The sequence below is a fragment of the Micrasema longulum genome, unplaced genomic scaffold (assembly GCF_059751315.1).
Source record: "Micrasema longulum isolate JH-2025_06_02 unplaced genomic scaffold, ASM5975131v1 h1tg002183l, whole genome shotgun sequence".
In the NCBI taxonomy this organism is placed as follows: Eukaryota; Metazoa; Arthropoda; class Insecta; order Trichoptera; family Brachycentridae; genus Micrasema; species Micrasema longulum.
The window spans coordinates 115,848-122,974 of NW_028279348.1; positions in this window are offsets into that span (position 1 = coordinate 115,848).

The window sequence follows — 7,127 nt, forward strand, 5'->3', positions numbered from 1 at the left end:
GAAATTCAAACAGTTTGCTCACGACCACATAAATGTATTTGAATTAGGGGAAACTTTAAATTATTTTAAGTATAGGGTTAAGTTTTATAATATACGTATGCAAATTACTGCAGTTTCGTGTTAGAGGGGGGACGCAACGAATCGAGGGATAAAAAAATACAAGCAAATTTTTGAGGCGCTTTAGAAAAAAGTTTCACCCCCCGTAATTGTAATATTTACGAAGCTTTTGTATTTTTTTTACCCTTTTCCTTATAAGGGTGCCCTTGACGTCCAAGTTTTAAGTCACAAGGATTTAAACGATACTTTAAGTTTGTTTGTTAATATTCGATAGGGGAGAAAAGTTTTGAACCAGTGCAAAATTTTTGCTTCCGTTCTCGTGATTTGCATACGCAAAAGTGCATTCATTGTTGCACTTTGAACACATTATTGTCAAACCTTTTTATCATATACCTACCTACTAAAATCAAAATAAACATAAATTAAATTATCAGTCAATTTGTTTGTTTGCGCAATTAAAAACAAACATTATTACATAGATTGTTGTTGAGATAACATAAAAACAAAATATTTTAACGCTTTTTTCATCATACTTCTTTTATTTTATTTTATTCATACATAAGTATTATTAAAAAAAAAATCCCTAACTCTGTGAGGCCAAGAGCCCTGTGTTGAGTTAAGATACAACAAAATGAACAGTGGAAGCATGCACATTATTAAAGACCATTGAAATTTATTAACATCCGTATAATAATAATAGATAAGACGAAATGCGCATCATAATACCATGGTACCTAGCATTGAATATAACACATAAGCCGATACAACACAAACCTGCCGATTGTGGTTATGTGAAAATTCCTCATACGACTTCGATACACTAAAACATTTACAATACATCAGCCCAGATGATGGACGCTATAACCCTCTCCAAAACGTCAAAAAGAAGGCGTTTTAATACACGACACAATAACCCAAAGAACGTCACAAAAAAGCAAAAGGAACTGACACAGGAAAAATTTAATATGTAGCTCAATCACAAATAACTATCGACGTGCTTAAAAACATTCTAAGCATTTGAGCGATCAGAATGAACAATAATGAACATGCTAAATTTATCGTAGTCATAAGTCAACGCGTGTGTAATCTCTAAGTCAACGCTCGTGTCGGTTTGTTTTTTGTTTTTCTCGTAAATAAATACAGTTCATTGACGAAAAATCGGCGTATACCATGAAAAAAAAACAATATATTATTGTATTTGCAAAAAAGTAAGGAGTATCTAATACAAAAAAGAGAAAATTAAATTACAAATACTATGGCGACTGCTTTTCTTAACATTTGGCTTGCCAACAGCCGGCTAAATTCAATAAATAGCATGATAAATAATAAATAAATAAAATAAAAAAATTGTTTTAGAATATTTTCTATATTTACACTGGTGAAATTTAAAATATGTGATAGCGTAGCAAGATTGTACGTCGCGAAACGTAAATATTGTGACATTTAATATTAGGTGTTCACGGATGTTTCATTGTGATCGCAAATACGAAAAACAACCACGGTGAGAAATTGTTATCACGTCGTTTATTAGCACGTAGATAGTTATTTGTGATTGAACTACTGATACTCTTTCTTTAAAAAAACAATCAAATCGGTTTAGTTTTGGGGTGCTCAAAACGGGACAACGAATCGTCGGTTTTGTAAGTTTTCCTTAGGCATAATTAGTCCGACGTGCAGTTGTATTTTTGCACAGTATCAAGGAGGCATTTGCGTATTCCTTACACATTGAAATACTGTAGAGAATTTGTATGATTAAACTTATCAAACTATTTTTTCAAAAACAATATCACCTCTGGGTTATGGTTCTCACAGTAAATCTTTTTATTTTGTGTCTTGACATATTTTTGCATAACACTATCCATATATTATATTATATCTTATATTATATCTAGACACGTGTGACATCACAGCCCACAAGAGTTCAAAAATCGAATAACGCTTTCGTTTCTATGAGAAGGGTTGAATAAGTGTAATATTTTATATTTTTATTGCTTAAAAGTTTAAGGACCCCTTTGTAATTATGTCCACCTGGTTTCCCGTATGCAAATTTTTTCAGCTGATTAAGCATCCCGAAGGAGCTTCGGACTCACGGTTCTCGTCTATTCAAAATCGTGAGAATATTCCAGGGTAGGTACTTAAGGAATAATTCATTAGGGGTTGACATGTGCATACGAAATTATTTTGACTTCGCGGTTCAAGGACGGAAAGGTTAAAGCAACGACAACTTTACTATTTAATAAATAAGTAAAAAATGTTCCACTGTACCAGTTGAATCACAATACAATATTTTGAGTAAGCTTTTATTAATCTTTTTTTTTTTCAAATATATTTTTCAAAAATAGTCTCAAATTCATATAAAAATAGTCCTGCTGAGTTGCATACATACAACTCGTCAGCAGGTTCTTATAAATAGCTTCGATTATTCATACTTAACCTACATTAATAATAATTTTACTTGAAAAATATTACATATTAAATACCTGTTACACTATCGAAAATTAAAAACTATCACTAAAACAACCTTTTTTCTCTTAACCATAATTTTAGTAAACGTCTCACTCCTGTATTTACCTCTACTTTATATTGTTTGGTAACATGTTAAATATTTTAGTTATACTGTATTGCAGTGTCCTTTTGCCATATTTATTGCAATATCTAGGAACAGCTAGCCTTTCCATAGTAGTAAACCTCGTTTTATTCGTGAGACCTGTCATTGGCTGGATTTTTTCTTTTGTTCACATTTATTATACTTCTTTTTGGACCAGGTGGATTTATTAACAATGTTTTGAGTTTGTCCAAATTGTTGTAGACAAGGACTGGATTCAACACCTAAGAGAACTGTTAAGATCTGGTCCAAGAACAACTGTAAAAAAATGTGCAATATTTTCAGGCATTGCCTAGTATGTACATGAAATAATTCAACCCGATGAATCTTACTCGCATCAAAAAAGGTTTGAGAAGGTCAGGAAAAAACGGAAAAATTGATGGAATATAGGTGTTTAAATGTTACATAGTGTGTAAAATCGCTATTCAAATTAGCCAATGACAGGTCAAAAGCCCTGTAGGTTAGACTTTTAAATACGGTATTTAAAATGTTCTTCATCTCTGTTGTAATATGTTAAAATGAAATATCTTTCCAGGAAGTAAAATTCAGTATCCGTCTTCAAAAACTTGACCCTAGTCATTTTTACTCAACCTTCGTAAATTCCATGAACATGCGTTACACAAAATGTGTGAAAAAACACAATAAAATATTATTTGCTTCAAAATCATCAAACGAGTGTAATATTTTCTGTGGTGAAAACATTTATCTTTTAACCACAAACCACAAATACATTTAGACATCCGTTGTGTGCGTAATAATATGTAATGGCCGTTGCGTTGCGCCTATCAACAGTGTAAATAATATTATTTTAAGATCAATTCTTCATTTTCATTTTATTTTATTTGTTGTACAAGCAGCGTAGGTACATTATTAATTTTACAGGAAATAGCAAAATGAAGTCAATAAAAATAAATGTTTTTTATAACAGATTCACCATAAAATCGAAAACCTGAATATAAAATGAAAAGAAATTAAAAAAAATCATCGTGACACATTTTCAAAAATACATAATATCGACGCCGAAAAGGAAAAAGTTACTTAGCGACATGTAGTGAGATTTAAACGAAAAGTCAATTAAAGTGTATTTTTTTTTCTTAATTAATAAAAAAATCGCATGTACTCGCATACGTATTATTTTGGCGAGATTCCTACATAATTCAAATAAAAAAATATAATACGAGATTCCTTATTAATTAAAAAATACAAACTATAATTAGCTCTTCTGTAAAGTTGCAAAATGTCGCTTGGTAACTTAAGTGAAAATAAGAGATAAATATTGCCGTGATCGTAGAACAACGAAGGTGTGCAAAAATGCGACATTTATTTTATTTTATATTAAATTTTGGAAAGGTTTAATATTTGAGGTTTTCGTCGCTAAGAACGGATCTTGATCTTTTCCATGTATTCGAAGGGTTTTAGGATTCTCCTACTACTTTGACAAGAGTCTCTTTTATTTTTATTTTTTCTTTTAATATGTATGTTACGTCTGGAATTTTAGTTTGAAATGTATATGTTATTTTTAAACCAATTAATTGAATGAAAGAATTTTTTATTTTTTTTTTTATTTAATAGCATAATATTTTTTAATGAATTATTTTTTTACTAAAACTAAAATCCCACCAAGCCACTTTTTGTAGCGTTGACGTTAATGTTAAAAACACGAAACGAAAACTCTCCAGTTATTACAATTTTCTTGCGATATGTCTGGAGCCTTTTTGCTATCTGCCCACGCGCTTGTTCATTTTTAAATAATCATTATCTCTCATATCGTCAAGATCGTGGAACTACGACGAATGTCATTTTCTTTAACTTTACATGAGAGTGGTTTAAAATCTTTTTTGACACGTCATGTCACAACTTGATTAGTAAAAAGTACCCATATCATTTGATACTCGGGTTAGTTAAACACACGTATTTTTTTTTAACCTGGAATCATAGAATTAAGAATAGTCCAGAAAGAGCGTAGAATCATATTTGAATACGTCGGACTGTATCCAAAAACACCACACTTTCACCACGCGCATACGTGAAGTCGCTGCGTAATGTTGCCAGATCACGAAAAATATAATCATAACACAAATAAGATACTTTTACTATAAAAAAAAAACAATTTGTTGATTTCTCTAAAATTTCATTTTACGCACGTAAGCATTGATTGACATAACAGATTACATAAGTAAAGGGTCATTTAATAATATTAATTTAATTATTGAACTTCGGACTTAAAAAATAAAACTATTTATATTTTTATGGCATGTTAAATAAAATTTTATTTTTCAAAGATAACGTCAGTTAAATGTCCACCACGGCGTTGTTTAATCCAAGATGTCGAATTTTCGTTAGTTCTCTCATTAGATGAGCAAAGCAGCGTGAAAAAATTGACTACTCTGGCAACACTAAAAAAATGTAAATTTGGTTTCTTTGACAATCTGACAGATGGAAAATATTTTTTCTTTTTAAAGTAATGCATTTGCTACTTACACATACATTTGCTACTTACATACGCATTTGCTATTTACACATGACATGTTATCCCATCAATTGAATTTGAATTGAAGTTGAAATTCAAATCGTGAGTTGCGTACTGAGCGACGTCTACAAAGAAACTAATGGGTCAAAACGTAAAACTACTCCTTGAAAAATAGTTTATTTGCCTTCTGTTTGATGTGCGTATGCGGTTTCTGGACTGTTCTTAATTCTATGCCTGGAATATAAAAGGAATATGGGAAAGTCGACACACAAATTTTCAATCAGTTTTGAGGTGTGGAAGTCGGAAATACGAGACCTCGATTTTGTTAATATTAGCTAGGCAAATTCTTAAAAATGTTTTGTAATTTTTTAATTACTCCTCGCGTGACGTCACTTGTTCTCTTTGGTGGGTTGTCCTGATCAGTGAGTTAGTATCACTGGTTGATTTAGAAGAAATTGACGTCGTTTTAATTAATTCATTTTTGTTAAAATCTTTTTTTTCCATACATTTCAGAGAAACTTCGCGGAACAATTAATTGCTCTAATTTTTACCACGTGTGAGAAAACATTGTTTTTTATAAAATTTTCCGTAGTACTGAACTTCTTCATTGCATATAATCCAGTCTGTAGTCATTCCTGTTACTACCTTTGTCGTCCAATAATTGTTGGGGGATTTACTTTTGTATTATTTTTGTTTGACCTTGTAACTTATGTAGGTATTCCTATTGAATGTCAAAATTAAATAAATAAAAAAAACTGCTCTTTTACTATCGTAACACTATTTTAGTCTATAAAAAATCTTCATACGTTGCCGCAGGTATTAATCTTATCTCGGGTGGTATAAATAGGTATGTAATGGGCTATTATGAATTAGGCGGCCCACCCCACGGTATACACAACATCCAACGGTTATGTTCATATTTATTTATTTCCATAGATGTTCGTTTGTTCACAATCGTCGGTAAATCTAATTTCTGTTTAAGATAATTTGACCGGTACAGGAAAAGAATATTTACGTCTTTTTCTGCTTGTACAGTGCTAGTTTTCGTTTGACTCGTACCGCGTGGTATTTACCCAAGAAACTCGAGCGTTCCAACGTTTGCTTTCTTACAAAACAACTTGTTTAGTGAAGAAAAGACCACTTTTTTGGTAAACGCCATTTCGGGCCCGCGGCGTCCGAAATTTCCGAGCCGTTTTGAGAAAATACGTACAAAACCCAGCGGACGGAGTTACACGCGAGGTTCATATTCGAATTAACATGGTAGATGTGATAAATGAACAAATCAACGATCTAATGCCCGGCTATTGAATCCAGAAGCCAAAAAACCTGTTATTTCATGACTATGCGAAAACTCGTCCAAATAGATACAGACAACATAACCGATTTTCGAGTAAGAAATTAATCTTACAGTAAAATACGAGCTAGAACATCAAATGGGTCATTGGCTTTTAGGAAAAATTCAATAAAAAAAATTGCATTCCCATAAACAATTTCAATAATAAATTGTTAAAAGCGCAGTTTCATGATCATAATTTCACTTTCTGCACACAGTAATGCATAGAGCACTGCATTCAAATGCGACGTATCTCAATCACCTGTTACCTAAACGTAAGATGATCAGTCTTTCGCTTCAGGTGCTAGTCCAGAAACAATGAAATATTGCAGTGTAAAATTTGAAATTGAACTTGAACCCAGGACTTCAAGCACAGTAGGCGGGCGCGCGACCACTACACTACGAGGCGGACTTATCTCCACTTGAGTTCTTATTTCAGGATTTTTATCTGAGAGAATCCATCGAGTTGAAATAATCGTTAAGGTTACTGGTTCTATTTTACAATCATTGAGGTATAATTAAATAGAGTGATGCTTCGTAGAACGATATTTTGAAATTATGTTCCGAATAATGAACGTTGTCGCGTTAACATTGCCGCGTAACAAAACGCGTAGAAAAGTAAAATAGAATAACTGTTTATGCCAGTTTACTGTGAATTCAAA